This window comes from Schistocerca gregaria, chromosome 7 (assembly GCF_023897955.1).
Source record: "Schistocerca gregaria isolate iqSchGreg1 chromosome 7, iqSchGreg1.2, whole genome shotgun sequence".
In the NCBI taxonomy this organism is placed as follows: domain Eukaryota; kingdom Metazoa; phylum Arthropoda; class Insecta; order Orthoptera; family Acrididae; genus Schistocerca; species Schistocerca gregaria.
In genome coordinates this window covers 528,376,566-528,396,373 of record NC_064926.1, presented here as the reverse complement: position 1 = coordinate 528,396,373, position 19,808 = coordinate 528,376,566, and positions in this window count along the sequence as shown.

Here is a 19,808-nt window from a genome sequence, read left to right as displayed (position 1 = left end):
ATTACAGGGATGTTATTGTCGTGTAACCACTCCGCCACAGGCCGTGCATTGTCAGCAGGTGTTCGATCGTGTTGAAAGATGCAGTCGCCACCCCTGAATTGCTCTACAACAGTGGGACGCTAGAAGGCGCTTAAAATATCAATGTAGGCCTGTGCTGTGATAGTGCAACAACAAGAGGTGCAAGCCCCCTCCACGAAAAACAAGAAGACACCATAACATCACCACATCAGAATTTTACTGTTGGCACTACACACGCTGGCAGATGATGTTTACCGGGCATTCGCCATATCTACACATTGTCATCGGATCGCTACATTGTGTACCGTGATTCGTTACTCCACCAAACGTTTTTCCATTGTTCAATCGTCCATTGCATAAGCTCCTTACACCAAGCGAGGCGTCGTTTGGCATGTACCGGGGTGACGTGTGGCTTATGAGCAGCAGGTCGGTCATGAAATCCAATTTTTCTCACCTCCCGTGGTAATGTATATTTCACAATAATTTGTGTTTGATAATATGACAAATGAAAAACGAAAATGTGTGAGGCACCATAATGAACGAAGCATGGATCCTGGCGCAGTTTGGAATTCCTGTGTAATGGTCTGGATAGATGTCTACGTAATTACACATTACAACAGTCTTCAACTGTCGGCGGGCTTTGTCAGTCAACAGATCAGGTCGGCCCGTACGCTTTTGTGCTGTACGTGTATCTTTACGTTTCCAGTTCACTATCACATAAGAAGCAGTGGACCTATGAATGTTTAGGTGTGTGAAAATATAGCGTACAGACGTATGCCGCAAGTGACGCCCAATCACCTAACCACGTTAAGTCCGTGAGTTCCGCGGAGCGCCACATTCTGCTATCTCACGATGTCTAATGAATACTGAGGTCGCTGATATTGAGTACCTGGCACTAGGTGGCAGCACAATGCACCTAATACGAAAAACGTTTGTTTTTGGGGGTGTCCGAATACTTTTGATCACATAGTGTATATGGCACTGCTTAATAGTTGTATGAGGGGAATGACTATAGTGTCCTAACAAAGAAGGCGGATTATACTGGCTGGCCAAAACGAAACTAGGTCAGAAAATGTTTGTTGCCTCTTAAGAAGCACAACCCTGCTTATATTATTGAAGCTTGAGGAAAGATGCTGTAATTTGGTCAATAAAGCGAGAATGTGTGAGGCAGCATAATGAACGAAGTAACAAATATAGTCCAGAGAAGAAGGGAGGTACGTCGTATTTTTTTGTTTTCCGTCGTTCCCTAGCTGCGTGACTTTATTAGTACATATGTGAAGCCTTTGAGCTTTACTTAATTGGGCCTATGTATCAGGATGTTTGACTCTGCTCGCCGTTTTAGAACACATTTTGACTTATCACCTCAAGTTCCTGTTAACTGGCGGTGAACAGTGAAAGTGAGGTGTTAAGCCGGAATGGTTTCAGAAAATGCCGAAAATCATTCATGCCGGATAAGGTCGAAACTCGGACATCCTGATTATACAGACTAACTAAACACAATTCCTGAATGGCACATGTGTTTTAAGAAATCACTAAACGTCACTCAGTAAGCTTCACGTAGAGCAAGAAGCGAAATGCATTTGACAAAATACAAATAGCCTATCATATCGTTTCATTTGACGAACCAGGCACCCAAGAAAATCGATGTATTTCTTTAACAATATAATATTAAGGAGAAAGAAAACAAAGTATGTCGAATAGCTAGTGAGAAGGGAACATGCTTGCTAGAAAATCATCTCTTTACTTGAACACCTCTGGCAGGCACATCCAATGTTTTCCTGGCAGAAACCACTGCTTAGTGGTATCCTTTTGGTTACTAAGGCGACAAAGCGGTGCTTCAGATTCTGTAAGTAGGCTTTTCAGAACACTTTATTCTGCCCAGTTGTGAGTAACTAGTGATATCCTTCACAAAATAAGTACGACCAAACTCGGTATAACTACTTTAAACGTAATGTTAGCACTCTACTTTTAATACCTCTGTCTAACCTATGCAGGAAACGCTTTTACTGGTTACTTACAAAGGAAAAGAGATATTGTCAGTTATATTCTGATAACTAGTTCAAGTTTAATCTCAGCTAAACACATTAGTTTCATACCAGTCTTCTACCACTTTTATTACTGTCTCCTTTGGTGTCTAATTTCTCCCGGAGCATTTCTTTTCTCTCTCTCTCTCTCTCTCTCTCTCTCTCTCTCTCTCTTTAGATGTTCTGCACCGTGTCTTGCTGAAGTCAGCCACCAACCGCATCGACATGTACTTTCCTCACCGTTGCGTTGTAGCGTCAGCGCCATTATTTGCAGAAATAATTTTTTGTTCAATATATCACTCGTCAAACGTCATTTTCTTAATTCGCTCTGTTAGACCATAATTGCTCTTTTCTTTCTGTTACATATTGTCCGAAATGTTTGGAGGTTCCCTTCTTTCCCACGGCGCCGTCTAGTGTTTACCGATCCTTAACCATATTTAGTATCCTTGCTATGTCGGCAGTCCTCCATCACAACTTACACTCCTGGAAATTGAAATAAGAAAACCGTGAATTTATTGTCCCAGGAAGGGGTCAGATACATCACATGATCACGCTGACAGAACCACAGGCACATAGACACAGGCAATAGAGCATGCACAATGTCGGCACTAGTACAGTGTATATCCACCTTTCGCAGCAATGCAGGCTGCTATTCTCCCATGGAGACGATCGTAGAGATGCTGGATGCAGTCCTGTGGAACGGCTTGCCATGCCATTTCCACCTGGCGCTTCTGTTGGACCAGCGTTCGTGCTGGATGTGCAGACCGCGTGAGACGACGCTTCATCCAGTCCCAAACATGCTCAATGGGGGACAGATCCGGAGATGTTGCTGGCCAGGGTAGTTGACTTACACCTTATAGAGCACGTTGGGTGGCACGGGATACATGCGGACGTGCATTGTCCTGTTGGAACAGCAAGTTCCCTAGCCGGTCTAGGAATGGTAGAACGATGGGTTCGATGACGGTTTGGATGTACCGTGCACTATTCAGTGTCACCTCGACGATCACCAGAGGTGTACGGCCAGTGGAGGAGATCGCTCCCCACACCATGATGCCGCTTGTTGACTCTGTGTGCCTCGGTCGTATGCAGTCCTGATTGTGGCGCTCACCTGCACGGCGCCAAACACGCATACGACCATCATTGGCACCAAGGCAGAAGCGACTCTCATCGCTGAAGACGACACGTCTCCATTCGTCTCTCCATTCACGCCTGTCGCGACACCACTGGAGGCGGGCTGTACGATGTTGGGGCGTGAGCGGAAGACGGCCAAACGGTGTGCGGGACCGTAGCCCAGCTTCATGGAGACGGTTGCGAATGGTCCTCGCCAATACCCCAGGAGCAATAGTGTCCCTAATTTGCTGGGAAGTGGCGGTGCGGTCCCCTACGGCACTGCGTAGGATCCTACGGTCTTGGCGTGCATCCGTGCGTCGCTGCGGTCCGGTCCCAGGTCGACGGGCACGTGCACCTTCCGCCGACCACTGCCGACAACATCGATGTACTGTGGAGACCTCACGCCCCACGTGTTGAGCAATTCGGCTGTACATCCACGCGGCCTCCCGCATGCCCACTACACGCCCTCGCTCAAAATCCGTCAACTGCACATACGGTTCACGTCGACGCTGTCGCGGCATGCTACCAGTGTTAAAGACTGCGATGGAGCTCCGTATGTCACGGCAAACTGGCTGACACTGACGGCGGCGGTGGACAAATGCTGCGCAGCTAGCGCCATTCGACGGCCAACACCGCGGTTCCTGGTGTGTCCGCTGTGCCGTGCGTGTGACCATTGCTTGTACAGCCCTCTCGCAGTGTCCGGAGCAAGTATGGTGGGTCTGACACACCGGTGTCAATGTGTTATTTTTTCCATTTCCAGGAGTGTATTTTGCGTCGGCTGTCGAATTGTTGCTTTCTGCGTCTTCGTCCATCTCACTCACTACCACCCGCATACTCTGTGTAGTCCAACTGGGCTGTATTGATCGTTTTCTCACACACATATGTCTTACTATTCCCAGTGCCAAATACATTCGTTCACCGCTATGATGTGGGAAACTGGCGATAGACCACCTCTCCATCTGACTCTGCTGTTGATTTCAAACTTTTCCGAGTGTGCTCCGCTTAATCTTAGCCTGGCCTTTGTGCCTAACACAATTTCGTTAACAGTTCTTCTTTAGATTCACCTAATTCCTTAATATTCGGGCTCCTCGAAATACTCTGTCGATGGTGTGACATGGTTTCATGAATTCAAAGAATCTGTTAACGAGTATCATATTTTCCCTACTAAAAAGTTTGTCGAACTAAAACATAAGTCAAGTTTGAAGCTCCTGGAATGAATGCCACAAATAAATTCAAATCTTGAGGTTGTACCAGCAATGAGCTATGCAGACTGCTCATTTATGTGAAATACGAAGATCCAGCAATGGCCTCTCTGTTGTTACCGCAAAGGGCGTAGCGACCATGAGCTAAATTACTAGCTATTAAAAAGCGTACACTGCTGGCCGTTAAAAACGCAACACCGTGATGGCGACATGCAACAGACGCCATACAGGCGGGGAAAGATTACACAGCGAGTATTTTAATGTTGTATATTTGTAATAATACTACGTAATACTTCATTTAAGAAGGAGAACTCTACCAGTAAGTCTCGGAATAGCGAGAGGCAGTTTTGTGACTTGTCCACACTTGTTTCCCCGTTTTTGATGCTCGCGGTGGCTGCCATTGCTGCCGTGCAAATATGTAATTTACGGATTGAGGAGGGCCGTCATGCAAAATATAAACTGTTCCATGAGACTAGAGTCCGAGAGGATGAACGTATTGTTCGGCTATTGTAGAGACTCTCACGTACCTTGGGTCCGAAAACTGACTTCAAGCATAAAGACAAGTGGAGTATGTGCAGTTCTACATAGCCCCTAGCTGCGCAGACGGAACAGCAGAAGACGGAACAACGGTAGCGTTGGGGAGATTCGTTGCGTAAGGGACAGATCGTAGGGGAGCTGCAGCTCTACAGCTTAATAACTCACTCAAATGCGTATCTCACAAAACTTGGGGGCTACAGCTAGCGAGTCTGAAAACGAACTTATTAACAGGGTACGCCAGAACGAAAAAAAAAATCGACAAATCAACTACTTATTATTAAAGACTCAATGGGAACTATATTACACTTCCATAGGAAGAGAGGAAGCGATTTATTTTCACTTGTCTTAAGCATCTTTCTCCTGCTTCCTGTTGGATTGTTGAAATTAGCTTATTTTCCCAAAACGGAATTACACAATTTTACCTGACAAGGATGGCAATGCGGCTACTACTGTGACAGAATCCTGGAACAGTCTACTTTTAATCAAACAGTTGAGGCCAAGTGAAGGTCAGTAGCTTATAGGAAGATCATGCTCAATGTAAAAAATAAAGCGTGATTCTTTCTTTTTGTTTTTTGGGTCATCAGACTTCTGATTTGTCTGATGCGGCCTGTCACGTATACCTGTTCTGTGCTATTTATATTGTTATAATTCCGTACTGATCCTCATTACACCAGAATCGTCGGCCTACCAGAGGATAACATTATCTCATTGATAAATTCTGTAGTCATTCGTGTACCACAATCGATAAGAAATTTTCGCGTATTATCTACGTGGGAAAATCCTCTCTGCCATGAATGCTATAACTTGCCTAAAATTCTGTTTTTCGGACCGTTTTGGAGTTATGAGGGACGATACGAAAGTTCACTTTCACTCTATCGTTTGCACTGATGATGGAATGGGCATTACATACAATCCTTTCTTGTGATTGACGATAGATATGGGCCGAATCTAAAACTTTTAAGAAATTATGTTAGCTCCATCTCATATGAAGCAATAATAAGTATTCAAATATGCAGCAAAGTCAAACTCATGGCGACCTTTACTTTTCGTCATAAAGTCTTACAATTTTGCCTGGTACTTAACAAAATACCGAAATATCACAATAACTCTGACCGTTAATGAAATGAAACAGAGTTCATCGTGAAGCCGAGGAACAGGGCTATGAAATGCATGAGAATATCTTTTCTGTGGAACAGTTTCTCAAAAATGGTTTGAGGAAGAAAGCAGTGCAACTGGCGTGCACACTCCTATTCCTCTGTACAGCTGAGGTGAGCGAAAAATGTTTCGTTTGCCTCGCACAAAGTGGGCGGCAGGCAACTGAGGCAAGCACCTCTTCGGGAAAGAGGGGTGGACTCACCCAGCGCTGGGAACCAGAGTGCGTTTCTGCACATAGGCCAAACTGCATGGCGTGAGCTCTATCCACAGCGACAATGCGACTTCATTTGCTGCACAATGGACTGTGAGCAAGGCAACAGTTCTTGCAGGTTGCCCTACCCAGAAGCGTGGGAGTTTTCCAAAAGTCGTCAAGACTACAGTAATACTGGAGCCAGTAGCGGCGCAAGGTCTTTTTTCCAAACCAAACATGTCTCTACATACGCAGTACCATAAAGGATAGCAAACAATGAAATTTTACTTATTTTGTGTGTACAGCACAGTGGGAAGAGTAGATGCGTAAATTATCAGGTAAATTCTGGGCATACAGAGTGATAATTTTAGCTCATTGAACTGTTATCTCTGTCAGCAACAATAGCTCTAACGTGGCTGGGCATCTAATTGCGCTTTGTCGTCCTAATGTTTTTTTTCAGTTCTACGTGGGCATGCCTCGGCTGTAATGAGCGGCGAGTGGCCGCGTCCTAGTCTGTTCGCAAACCATGGTATGATATATTCAGTGGGAGAAAGTGTTGTTCAGAGCAACAGTCGACGACTTCTCTACAGAGGTGGGCCAGGACAGCACACGTAATATATGCTGTCTTATGTTGTCTTGTTGAAAGATCGTATCTTACGGAGACTTTGAAGAAGGCCATAGCATGTCACAGATGCTAAAGATGCTGTCCAAATTATGAACCACAGCTGATAGTGTTATTTACACAATGGCACCCCATGCGGATGCTGCTCTCATAAATGATAACGAATTCAAACTGTCTTCGGAGCCTCCAGTTTCTGACACATCTTTTATGGTAGCGTCGCAATACGTGCATGAATAGCTGACAAAGCGAGACACGTTATGCTTCATCGATTCTATGTAGCACAAACTCAGATGGCCCAAAGCGGATGAAGTGGGTTTGTGATATGGTGATTCTCGTAAAAGCCAATTCCCTTCGATAGTGATGCAATTATTATAATCAGTAAGTACGTGAGAGCACGCCTACTAGACCATGCTACATGTCCACAAACGATATGGCCGCCATATCACTGCAGTACCGTGAACCTATTTTCCTCAACAGCTTGAGAGCAACAGCTATAAGCTCGGTGGGTTGCACGTATTTTGCTGACTTGGCATTCAGTTTATACTTCTTATTACAAATGCCAAGTGTAGTACTTCAAACAGCTCCTTCTTCAGGCTATTTTATCGTGCGTAGATATGTTTTGTTCGACTACTACTGGGAACTTAGGGAGACGTTTAACTATTTTGAGAAGAACGTGGCTGCTGACTACCTACGCACTTGTGACGGCGTCCCTTTTCCCCGTATACTAAACTCACTCGGGGTAAGTTGTTTTATCAACCAGTCGGATCCTAAGATACCTAGGCGCACCTAGTTCGAGCCATCAGCCTCAGGGACAACGCACTAATTCGGGGAATGTACAACTATCATCGTAATTATCCGCTATTTGACGGTAGTATTCCATCCCTGCTTTACTGTACCTGACTACACTGAAATTGCTGAGGTCGCAATCCAGCGTTCCAAAGTGTGGTACAAAATCACCACTTCCACAGAATAACTCACTTTCTTCAGATAAACGGTCTTTCACGATAGTACACCGCTTATTCTCCGCCCAGGAATGGCTCTCATCAATCCAACAACAAATTCAGTGATAGGTTCTCACTACCGTTCCACGTTAACTAATATAAACTTACATACTAAATCAATTCTAACAATTTTTAAAATGCGAGCTGCTATATTTTGCCATAACCTATACCGACACCGCGACTTTCAAGTCACTAACTAGCCTTTATAATAATTAAATAGAGTAATAAGTCACGATCCAGTCTATTCGACGCTGCATACGTTAATAGCAGACCACATAAATATATTTACAGAACAGTAGTTATATTTAACACTTTGTTTAGTAACAGTTTTCTGTGCGGAATGGTTTGATGGCTGACCCAAAGTCGGCTGTCAGCTGCTGTTGACCAGCTACTGAGTTCACTGGTCGCTTAGCTGTGGGGTCCCCCCCCCCATCACTTACACTAATGATTCTGTAACAGGTTACAACTCCCATTCATACAAGAATAACCCTCCCGCCCTACTCGCTTTCGGACAGTGATTCCCCTTCCCGGCTATTTTTATAATATCTTATTCCAACACGCCGATTCCGCGTCATCGGTGATAATCACAATTAAGGACGGTCGACATAACTGGACCGTTACACGCTCCAGGTTCGATCAGCAGCCATGGTGGATCTCAGCCAGTTACGAAGACTCAGACAGTTTTGAATATAATGTTAATGTTAAAATGCAGTGCCACTACACTCTCAAAGATTATACTTACTGTATGTTCACTCAAACGCCTCCATTTTCCTGCATTTATTTATTTCACAGATATTGTTGAAGTTCCTTATGTATTCTGTAGTTACATTGATAACTGTTTCTTCTTTTAACTGGTTTGATATCACTCTCCATGTTTTATACCTCCTGATGTAGCCTTGTCAAGTACTAATTTTATTTTATTAGTTTTGTTTATTATTAGAAACTGATATGTAGGCATGCAATTCCTATTTTATGTTAAAGCTCTTTCTCCCTACTGCATTTTTATTTATTTACTGTTAAATTTTTCAGCTTTTCATTCAATTACCACCACACTATCAAAAGATGTTACTTACTGTATGTTTCTGCTTCAGTCTAGGCGTGTCACTTCTACATCTACATCCATACTCCGCAAGTCATCTGACGGTGTTTGGCGGAGGGTACCCTGAGTACCTCTATCGGTTCTCCCTTCTGTTCCAGTCTCGTATTGTTCGTGGAAAGAAGGATTGTCGGTATGCTTCTGTGTGGGCTCTAATCTCTCTGATTTTATCCTCATGGTCTCTTCGCGACATATTCGTAGGAGGGAGCAATATACCGCTTGACTCCTCGGTGAAGGTATGTTCTCGACACTTCACCAAAAGCCCTTAACGGGCTACTGAGCGTCTCTCCTCCAGAATCTTCCACTGGAGTTCATCTATCATCTCCGTAACGCTTTCGCGATTACTAAATGATCCTGTAATGAAGCGCGCTGCTGTCCGTTGGATCTTCTCTATCTCTTCTATCAATCCTATCTGGTACGGATCCTACAGTGCCGAGCAGTATTCAAGCAGTGGGCGAACAAGCGTACTGTAAGCTACTTCCTTTATTTTCGGATTTCATTTCCTTAGGATCCTTCCAATGAATCGTAGTCTGGCATCTGCTTTACCGACAATCAACTTTATATGATCACTCCTACTGCGTACTCCCAGATAATTTATGGAATTAACTGCTTCAAGTTGCTGACCTGCTATTTTGTAGCTAAATGATAAGGGATCTATCGTTCTATGTATTCTCAGAACATTACACTTTTCTACATTGAGAGTCAATTGCCATTGCCTGCACCATGCGTCAATTCGCTGCAGATTCTCCTGCATTTCAGTACAATTTTCCATTGTTACAACCTCTCGATACACCACAGCATCATCTGCAAAAAGCCTCAGAGAACTTCCGATGTCATCCATAAGGTCATTTATGTACATTGTGAATACCAACGGTCCTATGACTCTCCCCTGCGGCACACCTGAAATCACTCTTACTTTGGAAGACTTCTCTCCATTGAGAATGACATGCTGCGTTCTGTTTTCTAGGAACTCCTCAATCCAATCACACAATTGGTCTGATAGTCCGTATGCTCTTACTTTGTTCATTGAACGACTGTGGGGAACTGTATCGAAAGCCTTGCGGAAGTCAAGAAACACGGCATCTACCTGTGAACTCCTGTCTATGGCCCTCTAGGTCTCGTGGACGAATAGCGCGAACTGCGTTTCACACGACCGTCTTTTTTGAAACCCATGCTGATTCCTACAGAGTAGATTTCTAGTCTCCAGAAAAGTCATTATACTCGAACATAATACGTGTTCCAAAAATCTACAACTGATCGACGTTAGAGATATAGGTCTATAGTTCTGCACATCTGTTGGACGTCCCTCCTTGAAAACGGGAATCACCTGTGCCCTTTTCCAATCCTTTGGAACGATACGCTCTTCTAGAGACCTACGGTGCACCGCTGCAAGAAGGGGGGCACGTTACTTCGCGTACTCTGTGCAAAATCGATCTGGTATCCCATCAGGTCCAGCGGCCTTTCCTCTTTTGAGCTATTTTAATTGTTTCTCGGTCCCTCTGTCGTCTATTTCGATATCTACCATTTTCTCTTCTGTGCGACAATCTAGAGAAGGAACTACAGTGCATGCAGTCTGTCTCTGTGAAACAGCTTTAGAAAAAGACATTTAGTACTTCGGCCTTTAGTCTGTCGTCCTCTGTTTCAGTACCATTTTGGTCACAGAGTGTCTGGACATTTTGTTTTGATCCACCTACCGCTTTGGCATGAGACCAAAATTTCTTACGATTTTCTGCCAAGACAGTATATAGAACTTTACTTTCGAATTCATTGAACGCCTCTCGCATAGCCCTCCGCACACTACATTTCGCTTTGCGTAATTTTTGTTTGTCTGCAAGGCTTTGGCTATGTTTATGTTTGCTGTAAAGTTCCCTTTGCTTCAGCAGCAGTTTTCTAACTCTGTTGTTGTACCACAGTGGCTCTTTTCCATCTCTTACGATCTTGCTTGTCACATACTTTTTTTTTGTCAGCAGTCTACTGACTGGTTTGATGCGGCCCGCCAAGAATTCCTTTCCTGTTCTAACATCTTCATCTCAGAGTAGCACTTGCAACCTACGTCCTCAATTATTTGCTTGACGTATTCCAATCTCTGTCTTCCTCTACAGTTTTTGCCCTCTACAGCTCCCTCTAGTACCATGGAAGTCATTCCCTCATGTCTTAGCAGATGTCCTATCATCCTGTCCCTTCTCCTTATCAGTGTTTCCCACATATTCCTTTCCTCTCCGATTCTCCGTAGAACCTCCTCACTCCTTACTTTATCAGTCCACCTAATTTTCAACATTCGTCTATAGCACCACATCTCAAATGCATCGATTCTCTTCTGTTCCGGTTTTCCCACAGTCCATGTTTCACTACCATACTATGCTGTACTCCAGACGTACATCCTCAGAAATTTCTTCCTCAAATTAAGGCCGGTATTTGATATTAGTAGAGTTCTCTGGGCCAGAAATGCCTTTTTTGCCATAGCGAGCCTGCTTTTGATGTCCTCCTTGCTCCGTCCGACATTGATTATTTTACTGCCTAAGTAGCAAAATTCCTTAACTTCATTGACTTCGTTACCATCAATCCTGATGTTAAGTTTCTCGCTGTTCTCATTTCTACTACTTCTCATTACCTTCGTTTTTCTCCGATTTACTCTCAAACCATACTGTGTACTCATTAGACTGTTCATTCCGTTCAGCAGATCATTTAATTCTTCTTCACTTTCACTCAGGATAGCAATGTCATCAGCGAATCGTATCATTGATATCCTTTCACCTTGTATTTTAATTCCACTGCTGAACCTTTCTTTTATTTCCATCATTGCTTCCTCGATGTACAGATTGAAGAGTAGGGGCGAAAGGCTACAGACTTGTCTTACTACCTTCTTAATACGAGCACTTCGTTCTTGATCGTCCACTCTTATTATTCCCTCTTGGTTGTTGTACATATTGTATATGACCCGTCTCTCCCTATAGCTTACCCCTACTTTTTTCAGAATCTTGAACAGCTTGCACCATTTTATATTGTCGAACGCTTTTTCCAGGTCGACAAATCCTATGAACGTGACTTGATTTTTCTTTAGCCTTGCTTCCATTATTAGCCGTAACGTCAGAATTGCCTCTTTCGTGCCTTTACTTTTCCTAAAGCCAAACTGATCGTCACCTAGCGCATTCTCTATTTTCTTTTCCATTCTTCTGTATATTATTCTTGTAAGTAGCTTCGATGCATGAGCTGTTAAGCTGATTGTGCGATAATTCTCGCACTTGTCAGCTCTTGCCGTCTTCGGAATTGGGTGGATGATGCTTTTCCGAAAGTCAGATGGTATGTCGTCAGACTCATATATTCTACACACCAACGTGAATAGTCCTTTTGTTGTTACTTCCCCTAATGATTTTAGAAATTCTGATCGTATGTTATCTATCCATTCTGCCTTATTTGACCGTAAGTCCTCCAAAGCTCTTTTAAATTCCGATTCTAATAGTGGATCCACTATCTCTTCTAAATCGACTCCTGTTTCTTCTTCTATGACATCAGACAAATCTTCACTCTCATAGAGGCTTTCAATGTATTCTTTCCACCTATCTGCTCTCTCCTCTGCATTTAACTGTGGAATTCCTGTTGCACTCTTAATGTTACCACCGTTGCTTTTAATGTCATGAAAGGTTGTTTTGACTTCCGTGTATGCTGAGTCTGTCCTTCCGACAATCATATCTTTTTCGATGTCTTCACATTTTTCCTGCAGCCATTTCGTCTTAGCTTCCCTGCACTTCCTATTTATTTCATTCCGCAGCGACTTGTATTTCTGTATTCCTGATTTTCCCGGAACATGTTTGTACTCCCCCTTTCATCAATCAACTGAAGTATTTCTTCTGTTACCCATGGTTTCTTCGCAGCGACCTTCTTTGTACCTATGATTTCCTTCCCAACTTCTGTGATGACCCTTTTTAGAGATGTCCATTCCTCTTCAACTGTGCTGCCTACTGCGCTATTCCTTATTGCTGTATCTACAGCGTTAGAGAACTTCAAACGTATCTCGTCATTCCTTAGAACTTGCGTATCCCACTTCTTAGCGTATTGACTTTCCTGACTAATGTCTTGAACTTCAGCCTACTCTTCATCACTACTATATTGTGATCTGAGTCTATACCTGCTCCCGGGTACGCCTTACAATCCAGTATCTGATTTCGGAATCTCTGTCTGACCATGATGTAATCTAATTGAAATCTTCCCGTATCTCCCGGCCTTTTCCAAGTATACCTCCTCCTCTTGTGATTCTTGAACAGGGTATTCGCTATTACTAGCAGAAACTTGTTACAGAACTCAATTAGTCTTTCTCCTCTTTCATTCCTTGTTCCAAGCCCATATTCTCCTGTAACCTTTTCTTCTACTGCTTCCCCTACAACTGCACTCCAGTCGCCCATGACTATTAGATTTTCGTCCCCCTTTACATACTGCATTACCCTTTCAATATCCATATACACTTTCTCTATCTGTTCATCTTCAGCTTGCGACGTCGGCATGCATACCTGAACTATCGTTGTCGGTGTTGGTCTGCTGTCGATTCTGATTAGAACAACCCGATCACTGAACTGTTCACATACTCATCTAACGCATATTGTACGGTGGTTTTGAACTTTTTCCACTGATGCTCAACACTATCTGTACTTGAGACCAAACTTTTGTGTTGAGCAGTCAGGTACTCTGTAATCTGCTTTTTGTCACTTTCGCTAAACAGAAAAATCTTCCTACCTTTTTTAATATTTATATTTACGGCTGAAATCATCGATGCAGTAACCGCTTTATGATCCCTGTTCTGCGTTAACTTTTTCAAATAGTTCGTGTCTGTTTGTCACCAGAAGGTCTAAAATGTTATCGCCACGAGTCGGTTCTCTTTTTAACTGCTCAAGGTTGTTTTCAGATATAGCACTTAAGAAATTTCCCCGCCACCCGTTATGAATGTTTGAGTCTCCCAGTCTGTATACGGCAAATTAAAATCTCCACCCACAACTATAACATGCTGGGGAAATGTACTCTAAATATTTTCCAAATTATCCTTCAGGTGCTCAGCCACAACAGCTGCTGAGCCAGGGGCCTATAGAGTCATCCAATTACCATGTCTGAGTCTGCTTTAACCATGCCCTTCACCCAAATTATTTCACATTTCGGATCTCCGTCAATTTCCTTCGATACTATTGCATTTCTTATCGCTATAAACACGCCTCCCCCTTCACTGTCTAGCCTGTCTCTGCGGTATACATTCCAGAGTTTAGGATTTCATTACTATCTATGTCTGGTTTCAGCCAACTTTCTGTCCCTAGTACTATATGGGCGTTGTGACTGTTTATTAATGAGAGCAGTTCTGGGACATTTCTGTAGACGCTCCTGTATTTTACTATTAGCACATTAATATTGTAATTCCCTGTTGCATTTTGCCTACTTGTACCTTGCCGCGTCTCAGGAGGCGTCTTGTCGGGCCTAGGGAGGGAATTCTCTAACCTAAAAAACCCCCATATGCACTCCACACGTACTCCGCTACCGTTTAGCCGCTTCCGGCGTGTAGTGCGCGCCTGACATATTCAGGGGGACCCTACATTTCTCCACCTATCTTCCAATGTTGATTTCAAACATTGTAACTTCTTTTGGTGACAATACTCAGTAAATGTCTGAAGACGTTCTTGTAACCCGAAAACGTTCAACACAGAAAAGTAACACTGTTGAACAAAATCAAACTGGTGCTTTTCATTTATGAGTTGAGTAAAATGCAGCTACAGAATTTCAAATACACTGTAGGAGTTTTGTAGGCCACAGCATACCATATAGTCGTCAGGCGTCGGTAACTGGTTCAAGTGATCACGTGATTCGCTGCGGACCTTCTTGTCCCGAGGTCAGCGCTAGGCTCGGCAGCGCCTGAAGCAACACTGTAACGGATGCTCCGCGTCGGCCGGGGGTCACGGCATTGCGGCTCGGCTTCCTCTGGGCATAAACTGCGTCTCGGTTACTGTTTGTTTAGCTGCTGCTGTTGCTGGTGGTGGCTGGCGTCATATAGCGAAATTAACGCTACGCTGACTCAACACACTGCGTGTCGGGTAGCTGGAAGGCCGTAGTAATACAGCCGGTGGCATGTGATCCAGTGATGTCGTCTGCTGCCTATTAACTCCCGCAGTGGCGCTGCAGCTAGGTCACGCATGGTTGTTAACGCGATAACTACATAGGTCTTACAATAAACAAACCACGTGAAGGGACTTTCCCCATAAAAATATGCAACATCCATTTTACACATTTCCAAGCCATTAGAGGATTTAAGTTGTCAGAATGTCAAACGTTTCCGTAATTGTAATCATTTGTGTATTTTTTTGTACCTAATCATCTGTATAAAGTTTGCTTCTGCCACGCATATCCTTCTTGGCTTTCCACTTTCCATTGTATCTTAGAACCAGTCTTTCACTCTCCCTTCGATTATTTTCTGTATAGATACCGCCTGGCAGAATAAAACTGTGCTCCCGACTGCGACTTGAACCCGAAACCTCGCCTTTGGCAAGAAATGCTCTTACCAGTCATCTTATCCATTCTTCTTGTCAATGTTTTCCATATAGTACTTGTTCATTATCTTATCAGTCCACCTAATTTTAAAAATATTTCTGTAACGCCACACCTCAAATGCATGTACTCCACTCTGTTCTGGTCTTCCTACAGTCCCTGTTCCACTATCGTACATTGCTGAGCTCCAAACGCATATTTCAGAAGTTTCTTCCTCGCGTTAAAGCCTATGTTTGACACTAGCAGAATAGCCTTGGCCATGTATGACCTCTTTATCAGTATAAATCTACTTATTATGTCATTGGTTCGTCCGTCATGGGTTGCTGAACAGGTAGCAGAATACCTTAACTTCATCTACTTCGCGATCATCAATTCTTTTCTCGGTGTTATCACTTCTGCTACTTCTGATTACTTCCGTCTTTCTCTGACTTATTCTCAATTCACATTATGCACTAATTAGACTGCTCATTCCATTCAGCAGATCCTGTAACAGTTTTTTTCACTGATTACAGCATTATCGTCAGCGAATCTTATCAATGATATTCTTTCGCCACGAATTTTAATCTCACTCTTTAATCTGTTTTATTTTTCTCCTTACTTCTTTGGTCTATAGAGTGAAAATGTGCATCCCTATCTTATACCCTTTCAACTCGAGACCTTCGTTCTTGCTTTACCACTGTAGATTCTCCCTCTTGGTTCGTGTAAATATTTTATATTACTAGTGTTTCTCAGTGACCTACCTCAGAATTTCGATCTTCTTGCACAATTTAATATTGTCGAACGCTTTTTCCTAGTAGACAAATCCTATGAACGTATCTTGATTTTTCTTCAACTTTGCTTCCATTATGAAGCGCAAAGTCCAAACTTTACTTCTAGTGCCTTTACCTTTCTTAAAGCTAAATAGATTCCCAGTTTTCCTTTCAGTTCTTCTGTATAGTGTTCCTGTCCGCAGCTTGAACTCACGAATTGTTAAAGCGATTGTTAGACAACTCTCGCACTTGCCGGCCCTTTCAATCTCCGAAATTGTGTGCATGATGTTTTTCTGAAAGTCCGATGGTATACCGCCAATCTCACACTTTCTAAACAGCAAAGTAAATAGTTGTTGTTTTGCCGCTCCCGCCCACCCACCTCCCCGCCCCGCCAATAATTTTAAAAATTCCAGTGAGACGTTATCTATCTCTTCTACCGTATTTGATTTTAAGTCTTCCTCAGCACTTTTAAATTCCAACACTGGATCTCCCGTCTCTTCTATATCGATTATGTTTCTTCCATTATGAATTAGTCAGAATCCCTCTCACAGAGCCATTCAGTGTGCTGTTCCCACGTATCCGCTCTCGCCTCTACCTTTAACATTGGAATTCTATTTGCGCTCTTAATACTACCACCCGTGCTTTTAATTTTACTACCGGTCGTTTTTACTTTTCTATATATTGAGTCAGTCCTTACAACAATATTCTACTTAGATTTCTTCACATTTTTCATTCACGCATTTGCCTTAACTTCCCTTCTGTTTCTATTAATTTCGTTACTAAGTGACTTGTATTTCTGTGTTCCTAAATTTCCCTGAACGTTTCAGTTCTTCCTTCTTCGGTCTATAATTTGAAGCACCTCTTTTGTTACACATTGTTTCTTTGTACCTATGTTTTTTTCCAACTTCTGTCCATTCCTTTCCAAGTGAACTGCCTACCAAGCTGTTCATTATCGCCGTGTCTATAGCCCCAATGAGCTTCAAGTGTATCTCTTCATTCCTTCGTATTTCCGTATCCCATTTCTTTGCGTATTGATTGCTTCTGATTAGTCTCTTAAACTTCAGCCTTCTCTTCATGATGACTAATTTGTGATTGACTGATCAGTGCACACCTGTTTTCTTTCTGAATACTCACCACTGTGGGCGTACATACATATACATATTTTTTAAAGCTGGGACTTGACTTTGAAGGTAAAGTATAAACATACAATGAAGGCTTTCACGACTGGATGTTTCAGCTGCCGAAAATTCATCCAGGTTGTATGGCCGTGGTCCATGGAACTCTTCTATCCCTCACGTTTCGTCCAAAGCTCCGTTGGACCTCTTCGGAGAAGCTCCTGGGTGTGCTGAGTCTTGCCGACTGACGAGTCGGAGGTCGGGAAACGGCCTAAATACCGTGGAAAGGGGGCGTGGTCTGGACTTCGCGTGATAGCAGAGATAAATCTTGTCAAGGATAAAATATAACTATCGATCATAGTGCGTCAAGGATAAAAAATTCTCATCTATTCTGTAGCGCCACTGTCCACATATCGCTGAGATTCATGGCTTCTCCTATTCTGTTAAAATTATCCCTATGTTTATATATTTAGATGACTTCTCTATATAGCTGTGAATAATGTTTGTCTCTAACTAGAAGTCTGTACATATATGTGTATAAGAATTAGCTAATTTTAAATACTTTGACATGTCCTATATCCTTGTAAAAAGAGATCTACGGATGAACAAAGCTACTACTACTACCACTAATACTTCCTACTGCACAGTCTGAGACAGGGTTCATTCGATGTATCCAGTAGGTCATCTGCACACAATGCAAAGACTTGCTCTGCAGCTGTTCATTGATACTCACAGAATCGTATTTCTTTTCTGTTTTATTTATTTATTTATTTTTGTATTTTGGAGCAGATTTTGCACTTATATCCTGAGATTTTTCTCTGTTCTCCTTGCGTGTTTTTAATGAGGCACTGCATTTTTCTTGTTTTTACGCTGTGAAGTTGCTAAAAACTATTGCTGTGTACAAACTCTTTCCTTGTTACACCTATTTTTCACAGATTTTACCACCATGGTGTCGCCGTTAGTTCGAATATCTTCGTTGCGTATTATTGTGCAATTGTGGTTTCAATTGTTATCCGCTTTCACTAACGCTTGTTTATGTCTTCACATCCTCTTCCACTTATACAGTGGTATTCTGAAGTGCCACGTGTTATATGTTGTCGGTGATGCTGTTATAATCGTCTTTCAAAGTTTATTGCCTGCTATAACGATCCCTATTCCATTACCCTGATCTTTGGCGAAAATATCTGTATCGTCTTCATCATCGTTAAATCCACTTGAGGGCCTGATTCAGCCATAATGGATTCAGTCCTTTCTAAGGTATATATTTTCATATACCTTTGCTCCTGACTGATTTCTTTCTATACCCATTTGCATAGAACACTATGGCCATAACTTTCCCTAAGATATAGTGTAAGGAGATGATATCAGCTTGTTTTCCCTACAAAACATATTACGAGAGGAAGCAGTCCCAAAAGAGGAAATATGTTTTGGTAAGTCTACTTTAGCTTCTCGAATGCCATTGCAATTTCTACACTAAATTTTGCCACAGATAATTTCTTCACTGATAGTCCAGTCCGTCCAGTATAAGCCTAGCACTTTCCTAATCGTTGCGAGCGGCACTTCAAACGGTGAATTAGAGACTCTCATTGACTGTGGTCCCAGACATGTGTACGTTTTGAGTACTGTGCTAACTTATGCTACCGCTACTCCTCCCTACTATTCGCTTAGGAACTACAATGTTTATAGACATAGAATATGTGCAATTGAGAGCACCCGTAATCTAAATACCTAATACTTCCTCACAAAACCAATTTACATCATTTATCAGATATTTCCGAACGGTCTTCACGGTTCAGTGTTCCTTTCACAACTTAATTTAAAGATATCCCCCGCTAAGAAAGTCAGGTTGCAGTTCAGTTGATATTTTTCATGGGTCGACAGTAAGCCTACTCAGCACACATCTGCAGGGTGTATGCGCACACCATCACGCCGAAATACTAGGCACGATCCAATACCCGCATCCACAGTTTCAGTTTTGCCAGTATCTCTCTCTTACTTTCCGAAATTCACAAACCAGCACACTTGCAGTAAAAGCTGTCCTGTAAGAAGGCGTGCTGCATGAAAGCAGCCTTGGCCACTGCCTAGAGGGATCCATTCGTGAGCGATTATGCAGTTTTCAATCTTCGTGGGTGATTAAAATTGTATTTCGGACAGAAAATTCTCATCCAGTAAAACATCTTCTATTAGAGGCGCGATTCTGTTTCCAGTCTTAGTCTAGCACACATTTTTAATCTGCCAGGAATTTTCATAAACTTTAATATATGCTCGTTCATCGAACTCCACGGTAAGTGACAATGCCCTGTCGGCTAGTCTGCTTTCTACAGTCAGGGTAAAATTCCTCGACCACAATATATGAAATGACGTACAAAACAGCGGGATACGTAAACTAGTTATAGCAACCAAATTCGTTAAACCACATTGTATGTAAAAAACCATCTACCATTAAAAAACAGTGAAACTGATTGTGTAATGT